Genomic DNA, 19421 nt, shown 5'->3' with positions numbered 1-19421 from the left:
GTTGGGGACCGCCTGCCTGCAGCCTCAGCTGACTTCACCCCATAAATCTACGGAGACGGAGGAATGTCTTGACCTCAGAAAACTGCCACAGGAATATCATGCCTTAGTCGTCACACTCAGTAAAAGGGAAGCCAGCAGCATGCCGAGTTGGCGATCACGTGACTGCATGATCAACCTCCTCACAGGCACCAGTCCTCCCTGAGGCTCTCTGTTCTCCTTCAACCCTCCTGAGAGCTAAAGCGTGAATGACTACGTCCCTGAAGCACTACAGCACAGCTTCATTCAACCATCCCAGTCCCCAGCCAATGCAAGATTTTTCTTTGTCAAAAAGGAAGATGGGAGCCTTCATCCCTGCATTGACTAGCATGGCCTCTACAAAATCACCATGAAGAACAGTTACCCTGTCCCCTTGATGGACAGCACATTCAAAGCACTCCGCTGGGCCCAGATCTTCACCTGATAGGATCTACGGCTAATCTATATCCGCTGGGGGGCACGAGTGGGAGATGGTATTCATAGCACCCACTGGCCACTACAAATACTTAGTGACGCCTTTTGGACTTTCCAACATTGCGTAGTCGATCTCCAGGCCTTCATTAATGAGATGCTCTCAGACAGGCTACACAGATATATGTTCATCTACCTCAGCAACATCCTCATCTTCTCCAGGGACCTCCATGACCATGTCTGTCACATCTGTTCAATCCCTCAGCATCTCCTCAAAAACCAACTGTATTGCAAGTTAGAGAAATGACAGCTCCACACGCCAGTCACTTCTTTCACGGGTTATGTCTTTTCACCCCAAGGCATAACCATAGACCCAGAGTAATTGCACACCACAGACCATGCCTTTGAGGAGCTCGAGACAAGCTTCAGTGCTCCCATTCTCTGCCATCTGAACCCCTTCAGAGATCTTGTGGTAGAGGTGGACTAATTTGACTTGGGCACCAGAGCCATCCTCTACCAGTGAGGACTGGACAGGAAGAAACACTCTTGTGCCTTCCTGTTGTGCAATTTCAACTCCATACAGCGTTGTTAGGGAGTAGGAGACAGCGGGCTACTTGCCATAAATAAAGCCTTGGAGGAATGGGAACAATGGCTAATGGGAAACACCGAGCCATTTCTGATCTGGACCGACTGCTAGAACCTCATATCCATACAACAGAGCTGCCAACTCAATCCACGTCAGGCTCACTTGAGCCTCTTCTTCAAGCAACTCAGCTTCACCATCTCCTACCGATTTGGCTCCAAGAACATTAAGGCATGTGCACCATCATGACAGTTCGATCTTGATGAAACAGAGGTCGACCCTCAGCTCACTATTCCATCCTTACAGACCCTCGTACTGATTGTCTGGGATCTTGAGAACTAGATTTGCCAGACCCTATACCTTCAGCCTGCTCTGGTGGAAACACCTGTAAACTGGAAAGGGTCAGCAACTTCACATTCCTCAGTGTCACCATTTCAAAGAATCCGTCCTGGGTCATTACAAAGAAAGCAAGGTAGCAGCTCTACTCTCTTAGAAGTTGTTGAAGAATTGGCATGCCATCTAAAACTTTGACAAATCTGGCAAGCATGGAGAGTCAATCAGCAAGAGCCAATCAGCAAGTGGAGAAGTTTCTGTGATGCCTCAACACCTCTAATCTTTCCACAGGGAAGAAGTATTTGCTCTGGGCCACACTATCCCACAATCTACACACCTCCTCTGCCACAGGTATGTCACCCTCTGAAGTGTTTCATGGTGACAAGCCTCCATTGTTTCCCATGGAGATTGTCCCATCTGCAGGGCCCTGGTTTGCCAATGTCATTTCCAACTTACTCAATGCCTCAGCTGATGAAGGAAAGCAGACCATATACTTTCTTCACAGCTCTACCTGTGTTGCAACCTCTTGGGAGCTCAATTCTTGTACCCAAAATCTTGCTGTTCAATAACACTCCCCAGGGCTTTGCTGTTCAGTGTGTTTGTCCTGGCCTGGTTTGATTTCCCAAAATGCATCATTTAAATTGCGACATTAAAGGTCTGGGAACTTATCCGTGCAGCACAGCACTGGTTACGCATATTCAATCAGAAAACGATCCTCTACTACCGCCTTCTACTTCCTGCCACAAGCCCTGTACTTTTCCAGTTCTGGTCTTAATTCTTTCATCATTGCAAGCCATGCCTTCAATTGTTAATGCCCTAAGATTATAGTCCTCTAATTCCAGACCTCTTTGGAAATCATCTACCTCTTCACCTCCCTTTATTAAAAAAAAGAGCTTTAACCAGAGGTCAATCCAGACATCGGATGTTTTGAGAGGAGGGGTCTTCACTCAGGTCCACTGCCCGAGGATAAGAGGCAGTAGCTGGTCATTTCAGCCAAAAAGAGCTTCGACCAGTGGCCAGTCGGCATTTGGGATTGATTAGCAAGAGCAAATTAAAGGAAGGCAGGGGGAAGTGCAGCTGCCATCATCGCAATGACTATTGTCTGAATGGACATAGTCAGAGTGGCGACCTTGAGGCCTTGCGCTTCGAGGCTTCAGCAAAGAGAGGTTTCAGGCAAAGAATGCAAAGGAATGAAAAGTTCATTTTTTTGTTCTCTTCCTAGTATCTGCTCAGCTAGGACAGCAGAGATGCCAGGCAGGATGGTTGAATGCTCCTCTCGCGGGGAGTTGGACGGCAGGAAGACCTCCAGTATCCCTGACCACTACAACCGTGAGAAGTGTATCCAGCTGCAGCTTCTAACAATCCGCGTTAAGGAGTTGGTGCTGGAACCGGATGAATTGTGGATCATATGGGAGGCTGAGGGGATAATAAATAGGACATATAGAGAGGTAGTTACACCCAAGGTGCAGGACACAGGAAACTGGGTGACAGTGAGGAAGAAGAAAGGGGTTAAGGAGCCAGTGCAGAGTACCCCTGTGGCCATCCCCCACAAAAGGTGTATCACTTTGGATACTGTCGATGGGGGGAATGACCTAACAGAGGAAAGTCTCGGTGGGCAAGTCTCTGGCACTGAGTCTGCCTTTGTGAATCAGAAGGGAAGTGGGGAGAAGAGGCACACTGTGGTAATGGAGGATTCGTTAGTTAAGGGAACGGACAGGAGGTTCTGTGGGCAAGAACGAGATTCCCGGATGGTATATTGCCTCCCAGTTGACAGGGAACGGGATATCTTGGATCAAGTGCTCAGTATTCTTAAGTGGAAGGGTGAACAGCCAGAAGTCATGGTCCATCTAGATACCAATGACCATGAGTGGGTGAGTAATGAAGTTCTGCATTGGGAGTTCAATGAGTTACAGCAGGTGTTAGGTTAAAGAGCAGGACTTCCAGGGTTGTGATCCCAGCATTGCTACCCATGCCACATGCTAGTGAGGCCAGAACTAGGAAGATTATATAGTTTAATACATGGCCAAGGAGTTGGTGTACGAGGGAAGGCATAAGATTTTTGGATCATTGGGGTCTCTTCCAGGGAAGGTGGGACCTGTAAAGAAGGAGAATGGCTTGCACCTGAACTTGGGGGGGTGAAATCTAGTATCCTAGTGCAGTGATTCCCCAACCACCGGGCCGCGGACTGGTACCGGGCCGCAAAGCATGTGCTTCCGGGCTGCGAAGAAATGATATGATTTGGCGATATGAATCAGCTGCACCTTTCCTCATTCCCTGTCACGCACTGTTGAACGTGAACGGATGCGAGGTCATCAGTGACCCAAGACGCAAATGACCCAAGACGTGCAATGAAATGGGTCCATGATCCATGTAAATATCGGCCCAGATTAAGACGTGCTGGGTGCGTTCTGGCCACTGCTGCACTGCTGCATTCTTTGTGGCCTGGAGGTTGTGGACCACTGTTATAATTGACTTATCACTATATTCATGTGAGGAAAATATGTGCTGTGTGTTTAATATTAAATTTGTTAGATAAACCCTTTTAGAAATGAAATTGAGTGTATTAGCCACTTATAAGTGACTTTTAGTTGACTTATCACCTATATTCCGGTCGTGATTAATACCCATCCCACCCGGTCGGCTAGTCCGCAAGAATATTGTCAATATTAAACCGGTCCATGGTGCAAAAAAGGTTGGGAACCCCTGTCTCAGGGTACTTGGAGGCATGTGATAAAATAGGCCATAGTCAATATGGTTTCCTCAAGGGAAAACCTTGCCTGATAAATCTGTGGAATTCTCTGAAGAAATAACAAACAGGATAGACAAAGGAGAATCGGTTGATGTTGTGTTCTTGAATTTTCAGAAGGCCTTTAAGAAAGTGCCACACATGAGGCTGCTTAACAAGCTACAAGCCCATGGTTTTACAGGGAAGACTTTAGTATGGATAAAGCAGTGGCTGATGGGCAGTAAACAAAGGCTGGGAATGTAAGGAGACTTTTCTGGCTGGCTGCTGGTGACTACTGGCGTTCTACAGGGGTCTGTGTGGGATCGATTCTTTTTGTGTTACATGTCAATGATTTGGATGATGGAATTGATGGCTTTGTCGCAAAGTTTGCAAATGATATGAAGATAGGTGGAGGGGCAGGTAGTTTTGATGATGTAGAGAGGCTACTGAAGGACTTAGACAGATTGGGAAAATGGGCAAAGAAATGGCAGATGGAATCCAGTGTCGGGAAGTGTATGGTCATGCACTTTGGTAGAAGAAGTGAAAGGGTTGACTGTTTTCTAAATGGAGAGAAAATACAAAAAAAAAATCTGAGGTGCAAAGGACTTGGGAGCCCTTGTGCAGGATTCCCTAAAGAATAATTTGCAGGTTGAGTCTGTGGTGAGGAAGGAAACTGTGATGTTAGCATTTGTTTCAGGAGACTGGAATATAAAGTAAGGATGTAATGTTGTGACTTTACAGAGCACTGGTGAGGCCTCAATTGGAATATTGTGAGCAGTTTTGGGCCCCTTGTCTTAGAAGATCTTCACCGAAACAAGAGAGGGTTCCAAGGAGGTTCACAAAAATGATTCCATGAAGGAATGGTGTGTCATATGAAGAGCATTTGATGGCTTTGGGCATGTATTCCTTGGAATTCAGAAGAATGAAGGGTGACCTCATTGAAACCTATCGAATGGTGAAAGGCCTTGATAGAGCGGGTGTGGAGAGGATATTTCTTATAGTGGGAGAGTCTAAGACCAGAGGACACAGCCTCAGAATAGAGGGGTGTCCTTTTAGAATGAAGATAAGGGGGAATTTCTTCAGCCAGAGGGTGGTGAATCTGTGGAATTCTTTGCCACAGGCAGATGTGGAGGTCAAATCTCTATGTATATTTAGGCCAGAGATTGATAGACTCTTGACTGGTCAGGGCATGAAAGGATACGGGGAGAAGGCAGGAGATTGTGGGTGAGAGAAAAATCGGATCAGCCATGATGAAATGGCAGAGCAGACTCGATGGGCCAAATGGTCTAATTCTGTTCCTGTACCTTATGGTCTAATAGTCTTACTTTTTCATGGTGTTACTTACAACCCATCTCTTCAATCAATCATCACTGGCCTTGATAATTCCTCCTGCAATCTGATGGCAAATTTTTGTTGATAATACTTCAGTGCAGGATCTCAGGATATTTTGCAGCACTTAAATATACATAAACATTTAGATACCAAACACTTAAATCCAAGCTATTGTTAGAATAGGCATCATCTTTCCAATGTTGACACATATACCACTGTCATTTGGACTGAGGGTGACGGTGTAATTATCGACAATCTGCGAAAAGACAACCACTGTGTTGCATTAATTATATTACACTGGATAATTGCTCCTGAAACTTTCTTCCTCAAGCTACAAGGCATTGTTCATAAAAGATTAAAGATTAACTTTATTTGTCAATTGTACATTGAAACATCAAAACATATAGTACAGTAAAATGTGTTGACTCTGACAACAACCATCACAGTCCAAAGAGGTGCTGGGGGCAGCCCACGAGTGTCACCATGCTTTCGGCACCAACACGGCATGTTCATAACTTACTAATCCTAACTCGTGCGCCTTTGGAATGTGAGGGGAAGCCGACGAGGACAGATGGACAGCAGTCAAACTCCTTCCAGACAGCAGTGGGTATTCAATCCCAATTTTACGGCTGGCGCAATAGACCACTGAGCAATCTGCTACGCTACCGTGCAAAGACTGTAAACCAAAACACATCAGCAAACATGTATTCAATAATTTGTAGGTGTGGAAGTTCCTGAGCTGCTTTTTAAAAACTTCTTAAAAGCATGAACTTTACAGAAGTAATTGTCAGTTTGCTCTCCAAAACTAGAGAATAGTGAGGGACAATAAAATAACCATTATTCATACAACAAACTGTTGCTGTTGTAACACAATTGCACCCTCTACTGTTAGTGTGGTATACACTCAACCTTCACCACTGAAAGAGCAGGGTCAGAGAAGCCTCAGCATTTAAAAAAATAATGAATCCCCAAAATTTCTGGCATGAGTCTATCAAAAGCCTTCACTAACATGTATAAAGGGTGAAATTCAATTATTTTGAAAGGCTGATCTTCCAACTCCATCTTGGGAACATGGGAGAATTAAGTTATGTTAAGTCATTCGAAAAAAATTCAGGCAAAACGTGTAAAACATGATAACTGTCATTTTCCTGTTCATCTTTGTTGACAAAAAGTTTGTAGATTGATAACAAAAGGGGAAAGCTGGTATGAATATCCAGAAGGGTGAGGTAGAATGATTTTATGAGAATAACATCATTTAAAATAATAAGAAGCTACCTCATTGGTTGCATTGCAGTTATATAGTTCATATCAGGTTCATACTTCTCTTCAAAATATGGGATATAACTTGGAACCAACTAAAGAGTTAAAATTTGATTCTGTGTTATTTCAATCAACGTGCACCGGGTATTATAGCTCGAGTAGGGGTAACCTGTAAAATGTGGAAATACTGTAACCAGTGCAATTTTTGTTGATAACTAGTGTCAACCCTTTTACAGCTTTTGCTGTCTCTGATGCTTGGACCAAATGATTTATGTGTCCTAACCAGCTATTTATAGAGTCATAGTCGTAAAAAAGCACCGCACAGAAATAGGCCCTTTGGTCCATCTAGACAGTGCTGACCCATCGACCTGCACCCAGACCATAGCCATCCACATCCCTGCCATCTATGTACCTATCCAAACTTCGCTTAAACATTGAAATCAGGCTCTCATGCACCACTTGCACTGGCAGCTCATTCCACACTCTTTTGAGTGAAGAAGTTTCCCCTCGTGTTGCCCTTGAAGTTTTCAATTGATAAAATATACCCCCTTAACAAGTGGGTGCGATGTCTTAACAATGCTTTCTTACAGCATGACACTCATCTCTGCATTGCTTACACCACGATACACACAGTATCCAATGGAATCTTCTGAAAGATCTTAAATGTAACTGAAGCAATGCACACAAAACGCTGGAGGAACTCAGCAGGTCAGGCAGCATCCATGCAACTGAACAAACAGTTGATGTTTCAGGTCAAGACCCTTCTTTAGGACTAGAAAGGGATGGGGGAAGATGCCAGAATAAAAAGGTGGGGGCGGGGGAAGGGAAAGAAGACTAGCAAGAACCTGCTTTAGTATCACTGACATATGTCGTGAAATTTGTTTTTGGCAGCAAACAGCAATACGGTGCAATACATAAAAACTACACATTACAGTAAGAAATAATAATTAAATCAGTAGTGCAAAAAGCGAAAAGTGAGGTGGTGTTCAAGGGTTGGGTTTATTGTCTGTTAAGAAAACTGATGGTGGAGATGCAGAAGCTGTTCCTAAAACTTTGTGTGGATGTCTTCGGGCTCCTGTACTCCCTCTCGGATGGCAATAATGAGAAGAAGGCATGTCCTGGGCGATGGGGGTCCTTAAAGATGGATGCCACCTCTTAGAGGCATTGTCTTTTGAAGGTGTCGTCAATGCTGGGGGAGGGGGTGGTTAGTGCCCATGATGGACACTTGAAACATCCCAAGACTTGTTGCAGCAGCTTTATCAAACATTATATGACATATCGAAGGAGAGTTTTAAAGCAAATAAGCAGAAGCTTGGTTAAAAAGTATTTTAAAGGAAGATAAAAGGCAGCGATCTGGAGAAGGAATTCTAGGCTTTATGATCTTGTCAGTTGAGATTATCAGCGAGGGTGAGGTTAAAGTCAAAGGTGCTCAAGAAGCCAAAACAGAATGAAATCTGAACAGTGTTTAGGCTGGAGAAATTATGAATATAGGGAGTGGAACTGCTCTATATCTCAATACATAGCTAAATGAGCACTGGAAGTATATAATTCACATTATTCTATTATGGTAGTTGTATATCTCTTGAAATAGTTTTGATTACTGACAAGCAACACAGAGGGCACTTGAAAATTAGACTAGAAAATGCTGGAAATATGCACCAAGTTTGTCAAAGAAAAAGATGCAGGCCTTTTTTTTTAACTCAGATGAATGAAAGTACAAGTGACTCATTTGTTCATCAAATACAAAATAAGAGATTATATTTATTTAATTCAGATCTTTGGACTCTTACAAGCTGGCTCACAGCCTGAGTTGACAAGCACTGCAAATATCTGTTGCTTTCAGCTTTCTGTACATGACATATTAATACTCTTGCTAAGTATAGCATCAGGTTTTCAGCTTTGGAAACATATTTACTTACCAACTTTTCCAGATTCTTTCTCTCAAACTATCTCTCTGTCCGTGACTGGGAAGGATAGAGTGTGGACCACAAATCTGCCAAGATACATCAGTGTTTCACCTCCACAGACAAAACAGTTCACTTGCTCAATATAATGGTGAAAATCAGAAAAAATAGTTCTTTCTAAAGCATGTCAGGAGACAACAGTAAGAAAGTCATTAAAGGCAAAATGAATTCAGGCCACTCCAAATTACTCATCAATTTAGATGCAGGTGATGATTGGTTCTCTGAAAAGGCTCCTGGTTACTTCCAGTTCTCTACTTTTTCCATAACCCAAAGAGTTTTTTTTATATATTGATCCAAATCCCTTCTGAAAGTTATTGTAGAATCTCCTTCTACCACTCTTTCAGGCCATGCATTCTGGAAACATCATTGCTCATTCATTGTGTAAACATAGTTGTCCTCATCTCCTCATGCCAACAATTACTAATTATTTTAAACCTGTCTCCTCTAGTCACTGATTCTCTTTCTTGGAAATTGGGTCTCCCCATCTATAGTATATTGACATCCATTGGAAATCCATTTGTTTCCAATTTCATTCCCACATACAAATCTCCTAAAACATGCTGGACTTTGTTACAGAAATCTTTTTGGATGAGTAAGAACCAGGCTCCTCAGTAGTGTAATTTGTGAGGTAACAAATGTATTGAAAAGATTTAACCAAGGATGGGGAAACTTTCCCTTTAAAGCTTTTCAGTATACTAGCCAATGAAAGCAATATATTGCAGATGATGCACATTTGAAATAAAATCAGAAAATACTGTAAGTACACATTAGGTCAGGCAGTATTGCATTGAATAAAATCAACTTAACACACTATCAAAATCAGAATCAATCAGGTTTATTATCACTGACATATGTCATGAAATGTGTTGTTATGTGGCAGCAGTACAGTGCCATACATAAAAAAGACTATAATTTACAAAAAGAAATATTAAAAAATAAGTATTGCAAAACAGGAGTAAAAAGTGAAGTAGTGTTCATGGGTTCATGGTGCATGCAGAAACCTGATGATGGAGGCAAGATAGAGTACACGTCTTCAGGGTTCATTACCTTGTCCATGATGTTGGATTTGTTGATCTATCCAGGTCAATATCTCAATGTTAACCATATGAAACTTACCTGTCTTTTGGATCAATATTCTTGAAAAGGTTGCCAAAGGCTATTATTTCTTTGGCAATCCTTCTTTTAAGTCACTTAATAAGCGTGAACTTTCTCTTTCAACAAAGGAATCCTAGCAGGTGGATGGTCACTAACATGTTGGTTTCCAAAATGTGAGTTTAAGTGATCACATTTCTTTTACAAGATAAATATCACAATGAGATTTATTATCTCTGACTTATATGACATGAAATGTGTTGTTTTGCAGCAGCAGCACAATGCAAGGATATAAAATTACTATAAATTTCAGAAGTAAATAAGTAGAATAAGATTTGACATGTGGAGGTTTGTAGTTTAGATCTCAGCTTCATTCTTTTCTACTGGTTGAGTTATTCAGGGCTTATACTGGATAGGCAGTCTGATATAACTGTAGTGGCTATAGAATAGGGAAATAGGTCAGTGTTTGAACATTCTCAGTAATCATTTTGAAGTTGACTCCTTTCATATGGATCATGTTACAAGTAGAATAATAAAAATCAATGGATACTAGTAGAAATGAAATTATTGTTGAGAAAAATGATAAAATATTAAATGAAATAGGAATAAAACAATAAGATTTAGCAATTACAAGGTTTTAAAATCAAAGGCAGATTTCATTCCATTTAATTAAAACTGATCCTGTAATATTTACAGCTGCAATATTGAGATAAAATAAGGTTTTCTGATTTTTTTAATCTCAAATATTTCCTTTTGTTCTTTGGTTTCAAGTTTGACTGTGATCCATTCTGTGGTGTGGAGTTGAGATTTACCTATAAAATCCGTACTCCCTTGTTATTATGTTTTGTTACAGCAAAACAGCAAACTAGTTGAAAGAAAATCAGGGACCTCGGGATAACTCGTGTACATCTCATTTTGCTTTAGTTTCTCTTTTAGTGAGGCAAGCACTTTTGATGTGGTGACATGATATGCCATTCAGGTACTTTATATAAACACTAATGAATTATGGAAACAACAAAGAATGCTTAATCAAACAATACATTTACAATACTAGTCATATTTCAGAAATATTAAATACACAATGCTCCTCCTTGCTTAGCCATAAACTCCAACTCAATATAGAATGCATTTCAACTCAAATATGTAACTAATTGCTCTCTAGTTATCATATATATTTATACATACACAGTATCTTATATAATACAACTATGATATAAGCATCCGCAGTATATTAAATTTTAAATTGCCCTGTTCAGGCCTAAAGATTTAATTGCTGTGGAGGGTTTCTTACTCTTGTGGGACAACATCTTTCCTGACAGGAGTGGTCACTCTGCTTAGCAGCTGACACTTGAGGCTGTGAAACAATCTCAGATTCTGGGGCCTCCGACTGGTAGTTGTAGGAGTTGACTCTGGGACTGCAGGAAGTGGTTCTGATGGCTCTGGACACATTTCTTCTCTAACAATAGACTCTGCTCTCCTCAACTGACCGACGTGTCACCTCCAGATGATATTAGATACAATCTACACCTTGTAGAAGAGTGGTACAGTTCTCTCCAAGTGCACACTTTGTATCACTGCTTGTCCAGGAGTGAAACGTCGAATCTCCTTGTTTGAGGAGCCCTCAACTTGCCTCAGCCGTTTGTTCTGCATACTCCTTCTGAGATTGGGTTTAAGGAGATCCAAGCAAGGGATGACCCAGGAGCAGCATGGCTGGCGAGTCATTGGTTGTGGAGAGTGCTGCATTGCGATATGCAAGGAGGAAATTGGCGAGCTTCTGATTCAGTGTCAGTCACAAAGCATTCTTTAGATAAACCTTTCCATCGAGCCATTTATAGTTGGGCCGTATAGTCTTACTCCATTCACGTTCAGGAATGACTGAAACTGTTCCTCAACAAACTGTGGACCTTTGTCACTGACTAACTGTTCAAGAAAAAAGCATGCCTGCACTTCAACAGATAGGTAATTGTCTCAGGTTCGTTTTAAAACTACCTCGTCACCACCGTTATGTTTTGTACTCCAAAATATAAAACTAATTGAAAGAAAAATATGGAACTGGGGATAACTTGTGCACATTTTGTTTTACTTTAGTGTGGCATGCGCAAATGACGCGGTGGCGTGATGATGTATGCCGTGTATGTTTTTTTACATATAGCCCATAATGAATTACTTAAACAACAAAAAGTGCTTAATCAAACAATATATTTACTCAAATATTACTAAATTACAAAATATACAATATTTGTGTATTTATTATTTCAAACTACCCATTTCACAAAAACAATCACTACTGTTTCTATAAACGAGCTTTCCAGGAACGTTGATGTTTTGGAACAAAGAAAGAAAGATCAAAACAGTAAGATTCCATTTGCAACTGGATTATTGACTTCCTAATCAGAGGACCACAATCTCTGTGGATCAGAAATAACACCTCCTCTTCACTAACAATCCACACTGATGCACCTCATTGAGGTGTGCTTAGTTCACTGCTCTAGACTGTGTGGCTAGGCACAGCTCAAATGCCATCTCTAAATCTGCTGACAATACAACCATTGTTAGCGGAATTTCAGATGGAGACGAGAAGGCGTACAGGAGCAAGATATGTCACTAGTTGAGTGGTGTCGCAGCAACAAACTTGCATTCAATGTCAGTAAGACCAAAGAACTGATTGTGCACTGCAGAAAAGGTAAGGTAAGGGAACACACACCAGTCCTCATGGAGGGATCTGAATTGGAAAGAGTGAGCAATTTCAAATTCCTGGGTGTCACTGTCTCTGAGGATCTAACCTGCATCCAACATATCGATGCAGCTACAAAGAAGGCACGACAGTGGATATATTTAATTAGCAGTTTGAGAAAATTTGGTATATCACCTAAGACTCTCTTAAATTTCTACAGTTGTATGGTGGAGAGCATTCTAACTGGCTGCATCACCATATGGTATGAGGGGGCTACTGCACAGGATCGAAGTAAGCTACAGGGAGATGTAAACTTAGTCAGCTCCACCATGGATGCAGAATTGCTTGCCCACAGAAGCGTGGTTGTAGACGGTTCATATCCTGTATGGAGGTCGGTGACCAGTGGTGTTCTGCAGGGATCTGCTCTGGGACCCTTTCTCATCGAGATTTTTATGAATGACCTGGAGGAAGAGTAGAAGGGCGGGTTAGTAAGTTTGCTGATGACACAAAATTTGGGGGTGTTGTGGACAGCTTGGAGGATTATCAAACATTACAGCGGGACATGAATGGGAGTAAGAACTGGGCTGAGAAGTGGCAGATGGAGTTCAACCCAGATAAGTGTGAAGTGGTTAATTTTGGCGGGTCCAATTTGAAGGCAGAATATAATATCAGTGGTAAGACTATTGGCAATGTGGACTATCAACTGTTACGTACCCCGTAACTGGGTTGCCAAACCAGCAGAAATGGACCACTTAGTTGGAGTCTGGTTTAACAGAAGCTAATAAAGTTTTATTAAAGAAATAAGTAACACAGTACTCTAATCGTAAGGATATAAATGCAACCGGTTAGCAATGATAAAACACATGTACACAGAACTAGGGTAATAGGAATCAACCAAGCTCTATCACCATCTAGGGGTAAAATGATCAGTCTCAAGTGACGCAGAGTTCAGTTCAGCTTAGTACAGTTCGCAGTAATCGCTGTTGTGCCGTTGGAGAGAGAGAGAGAGAGAGAGAGATAGATATGCAAATCTGATTCAGACAGACCTTTGGTGTTCTTCACAGTTAGCTTTCGGGTGAACCCTTTTAATGTCTTCTGTGGTCACTGACTGTGACACCTCCATTCCGGATACGACCATTTTTCCGCGGTGAACCCGGCACCCAGGCAAGGGCGGACACACACACCAGGTTCCCGCCGATCGTCCCTTTTCACCCTGTGAGCCTATGGTTGGTTCCCGTGACCAGACCTCCAAACCCTCACCAACTTGTGGGGGCACACCACGCTTCCAGGGTCTCATTATCTCATGATCTCGTGGTGTGTCGTGCCTTAGCGAACCTGTTCTTTTTATCCCCCTGCTGGGGTATCGCCTGTCCATCAAACTTCAAACAGTTCAGGTTCAAAGCAACTGGTCTGTCAATATTCTGAAATGTGTTTCTCGTTAATCTCTCTCTTCTCTCTTATTAGCATTTTGAATGTTTCTCCATTGTCTCACTTATCTCTCTCATCAGCATCAATCTTCTGATAACTTGGTTTGTCGTCAGACAACAAAGATCTTGGGGTCTGTGCGAGGGTTGACAGCGTTGTTAAGAAGGTGTTATGGTGTGATGGTCTTCATTAACCATGAGATTGAGTTCAAGAGCTGTAATGTAATGTTACAGTTATATAAGACCTTGGTTAGACCCCATTTGGTATACTGTGTTCAGTTCTGGTCTCCTCACCACAGGAAGGATGTGGATACTGCAGAGAGAGTGCAAAGGAGGTCTACAAAGTTGTTGCCTGGATTGGAGAGCATGCCTTATGAGAATAGGTTGCATGAACTTGGCCTTTTCTCCTTGGTGCGACGAAGGATGAGAGGTGACCTGATAGAGATGTATAAGATGATGAGGGGCATTGATCATGTGGATAGCCAGAGGCTTTTTTCCCATGGCTGAAATGGCTAACACAAGGGGGCTTTGTTTTAAGGTGCTTGGCAGTAGGTACAGAGGGGATGTCAGAGGTAAGTTTTTCACACAGAGAGTGGTGGGTGCATGGAACGCACTGCCAGCAACAGTGGTGGAGGTGGATACAATAGGGTCTTTTAAGAGACCCTTAGGTACATGGAGCTTAGATAGATAGAAGGCTATGCAGTAGGGTAATTCTAGGCTGCTTCTGGAGTAGTTACATGGTAGGCACAACATTGTGGGTCAAAGGGCCTGTAATATACTGTAGATTTCTATGGTCTATGCTCTATGTGCACAAGTCTCTGTAGTACTTAGGACATCTTCAAGGAGTGATGCCTCAACGAGTTGGCGTCCATCAATTAAGGAGCTCCATTACTGAGGTCGTGTCTTGTTCTCATTGTTACCATCAGTAAATGAGGTACTGAAGCCTGAAGGCACATGCTCAATGATTCAGGAACAGCCTCTTCCTCTGTCATTTGATTCTGAATGGACACTGAACCCATGAACACTACCTCACTACTTTTTTATTTCCATTTTTGCACTACTACCTACAGCTGAATGAAGGCAAGTCTGAAGTTGTCCTATTTGGCCCCCCTGCCTCCATCAAAGTGATTACCAACAATCTTGGTAACTTGTCCACCCTTGTCAAAAACCTTGGTGTGATATTTGATTCCACCTTTAAGTCTGACAAGCAAGTTAATGCAGTAGTAAAAGCCAATTTTTTCCAGCTTCGTACTATTGCCAAAATCAAATCGTTTCTCTCTTTCAAAGGTCTTGAGCAAGTCATCCACGCCCTTATATCCTCCCGCTTGGACTACTCCAACTCCCTGTATACTGGGATTAGTCAGTCGTCCCTGTCCCACCTGCAACTGGTCCAGAACGCCGCAGCCAGGCTCCTGACAGGTGCCCGGAAGAGGGACCATATTACTCCTATCCTGGCCTCCCTCCACTGGCTACCAGTACGGTTTAGAATTGATTTTAAGGTTCTCCTGTTTGTTTATAAAGCCCTAAATGGGCTGGCGCCCTCCTACATCGCAGACCTTCTAACCCCTTATTCTACTTCCAGCTCCCTCAGGTCGGCTGACTTGGGGCTCCTGGCTGTCCCAGGATCTAAATTTAAGTTCAGGGGTGACCGCAGCTTTGCTGTTGTAGCCCCAAGACTGTGGAACAGCATTCCTCTCCCTGTCAGATCTGTCCCCTCCAGCCCTCCGCTACTTTCTGGATAATAGACCTCACCAGTTCCCCACCACCACTACCCTCCTCCAGTTGGCGGAACTGGTTCTCACACTCAATAACTTCTCTTTTGGCTCTTCCCACTTTCTTCAGACCAAGGGTGTAGCTATGGGAACTCGCATGGGCCCTAGCTATGCCTGCCTTTTCGTTGGTTATGTGGAACAGTCTGTGCTCCAAACCTATTCTGGTACTGCTCCCCAACTTTTCCTTCGGTACATTGACGACTACATTGGTGCTGCTTCCTGCACCCATGCTGAGCTCGTCAATTTCATCGACTTTACTTCTAACTTCCACCCAGCCCTCAAGTTCACTTGGTCTATCTCGGACACTTCTCTCCACTTTCTCGATCTCTCGGTCTCCATCTCTGGAGACAGACTGTCCACTGACATCTTCTACAAGCCCACTGACTCTCATAACTACCTCGACTATACCTCTTCCCACCCCACCACATGCAAAAATGCCATTCCCTATTCCCAGTTCCTCCGTCTCCGCTGCATCTGCTCCGAGGATGAGGTTTTCCATTCCAGGACATCTCAAATGTCCTCTTTCTTTAAGGATTGTGGTTTCCCTTCTGCTGTCATCAATGATGCCCTCACCTGCATCTCCTCCATTCCCCGCACTTCAGCTCTCACCCCATCCTCCCGCCACCACAACAGGGGCAGAGTTCCCCTTGTCCTCACCTACCACCCCACCAGCCTCCAGATCCAACACATTATCCTCTGCAGCTTCCGCCACCTTCAACAGGACCCCACCACTAAGCACATCTTTCCCTCTCCACCAATCTCCGCCTTCCGCAGGGATCGGTCCCTCCCCACGGATCTCCCACCTGGCACTTATCCCTGTAAGTGCAAGTGCTACACCTGTCCCTACACCTCCTCTCTTGCCACCATTCAGGGCTCCAAACAGTACTTCCAGGTGAGGCAACACTTCACTTGTGAGTCTGTTGGGGTCATCTATTGTATCCGGTGCTCCCGGTGCGGCCTCCCCTACATCAGTGAAACCCGACGCAGATTGGGGGACCGCTTCGTCGAGCACCTCCACTCTGTCCGCCAAAACATACAGGATCTCCCAGTAGCCACCCACTTCAACCCTGCTTCCCACTCCCATTCAGATATGTCCATACATGGCCTCCTCTGCTGCTATGATGAGGCTAAACTCAGGTTGGAGGAGCAACACCTCATATACTGTCTAGGTAGTCTCCAGCCCCTTGGTATGAGCTTCCGGTAATTCCCTCCCCCTCCCTTCCCCTATCCCTATGTCACTCTGCCCACTCCCCCAGCTGCCCATCACCTTCCTCATGGTACCGCTTCCTTCATTGTGTTTTCCCCTATTCCTTCTTCACCTTTCCTGCCTATCACCTCCCTGCCTCCCTTCCCCCACCTCTTTATCTTTCCCCTTACTGGTTTTTCACCTGGAACCTACCAGCCTTCTCCTGCCCACCCTCCCCCCACCTTCTTTATAGGGCCTCTGCCCCTTCCCCCTACAGTCCTGACGAAGGGTTCCGGCCCGAAACGTCGACTGATCGTTTCCACGGATGCTGCCTGACCTGCTGAGTTCCTCCAGCGTGTTGTGAGTGTTGCTTTGCCCCCTCCATCGACTCTTTCAAATCCAGGCTCAAAACTTACCTTTATTCACTAGCGTTTGAATCTTCTTGATGTGGTTGATTTTTTGGCTTGTGCCTAGGCTCATGTGTTGTTTATTTTGTGCCTATCAGCTGTGTGCCTTGTTGTCTCTATCTCTGTTTCTTGTATTTGTGATCTTAGCTACCTGTTATGGTTTGTATAGCATTTTGGTCGACATGGGTTGTTTTTAAATGTGCTTTATAAATAAAATTGACTTGACTAGACTTGATAAGACCATAAGATATAGGAACAGAATTTAGCCATTTGGCCCATTGGCTCTGCCATTTCATTATACCTGATCTAATTTTCCTCTCAGCCCCAATATCCTGCCTTCCCCTTGTATCCCTCATGTCCAGACCAATCAAAAATCTATCAATCCCTGTCTTAAATATACATAAAGACTTGACCTCCACAGCTGCTTGAGGCAAAGAAATGCAGATATACCATTCTCTGGCTAAAGAAATTCCTCCTCATCACCGTTCTAATAGGACACCCCTCTATTCTGAGGCTATGTCCTCTGGTGTTAGACCCTCTCACTATAGAAAATATCCTCTCCACATCCACTCTATCATGCCTTTTTCCTTCACCCTCATTCTTCTGAATTGTAGTGAATACAAGCCCAGAGCCAAATGTTCTTCATATGACAAGACCGTCAATCTTGGAATCATTTTCATGAAACTCCTTTGAACTCTCTTCAGTTTCAGCACATCCTTTCTATGATAAGGAGCTCAAAACTGCTCACAATAATGCAAGGGAGGCCTCACCAGTGCTCGAGAAAGTTTGAACATCACATCTTTACTTTTATATTCTAGTCCTTTTGAAGTGAATGCAGACATTACATTTGCCTTCCTCACCACAGATTCAAACTGCAAATTAACCTTTAGGGAATCCTGCACAAGGACTCCCAAGTCCCTTTGCACCTCAGTATTTTGTACTTTCTCTCCATTTAGAAAATAGACATTCCTTTCATTTCATCTACCAAGGTGCATGGCCATACACTTCTTGACACCGTATTCCATCTGTAATTTCTTTTCCCATTCTCATAATCTGTCTAAGTCCTCTCTACTTCATCAAATCTACCTGCCCCTCCACCTATCTTCATATTGTCTGCAAACTTTGTAATAAAGCCATCAATTTCATCATCCAAATCATTGACATATAACATAAAAAGAATTGGTCCCAACACAGGACCACGAAGAACTGACAGCCAGACAGAAAAGGCTCCGTTTTTTCCTACTCTTTCCCTCCTACCTACCAGCCACCGCTTTATCCATATTAGAAACTTCCCTGTAACACCTTGGGCTCAAAGCTTGTTTAGCAGCCTCATGTGCAGCACCTTGTCAAAGGCTTTCGTAAAATCCAAGTACACAACATCAAGCGATTCTCCTTTGTCTATCCTGCTTGTTCCTTCTTCAAAAATTTCAACACATTTGTCAGGCAAGATTTTCCCTTGAGGAAACCATGCTGACTATGACCTAATTTATCCCGTGCCTCCAAGTACCCTGAGACCGCATCCTTATTAATCGACTCTGTTAATCTTCCCAACCACTGAGGTCAGACTAATTGGCCCATAGTGTCCTTTCTTCTGCCTCTCTCCCCTCTTGAAGGGTGAAGTGACATTTGCAATTTTCCAGTCTTCTGGAACCATACCAGAATCTAGTGATTCTTAAAAGTTCATTACAAATGCCTGCACAATCTCAGCCTCCTCTTTCAGAACTCTGGGGTGTACGTCATCAGGTCCAGGAGACTTACCTACCTTCAGACCTTTCACTTTCTCAAGAATCTTGTTTCTAGTTTTGGGAACTTCACACACTTCATGACCCCTGACATCTGGAAATTCCACCATACTGCTGCTGTCTTCCCCTGTTTCATTGTCCCCATTACTACCTCTCCAGCATCAATTTCCAGAGGTCTAATATCCAGGCTCACTCACCTTTACACTTTGTATGTCTGTAGAAACTTTTAGTACTCGCTTTAATATTATTGGCTAGCTTATTTCATATTCCATCTTTACTTTCTTAATAACTTTTCTCGTTGCCTTCTGTAGTTTTAAATGCTTCCCACTCCTCTAACTTCCCACTAATTTTTGCTTTATTATTTGGCCTGTCTTTTTATGCAATACATTATGTATTGCATTGTACTGCTGCTGCAAAGTAAAATCTTACCATCTCTGCCAGTGATAAACCTGGCCAGGACAGTGGTAGAGCTGGGGGCTG

This window comes from Mobula birostris, chromosome 4 (assembly GCF_030028105.1).
Source record: "Mobula birostris isolate sMobBir1 chromosome 4, sMobBir1.hap1, whole genome shotgun sequence".
NCBI classification, from domain to species: Eukaryota; Metazoa; Chordata; class Chondrichthyes; order Myliobatiformes; family Myliobatidae; genus Mobula; species Mobula birostris.
Note: the sequence above shows the minus strand (reverse complement) of the source record.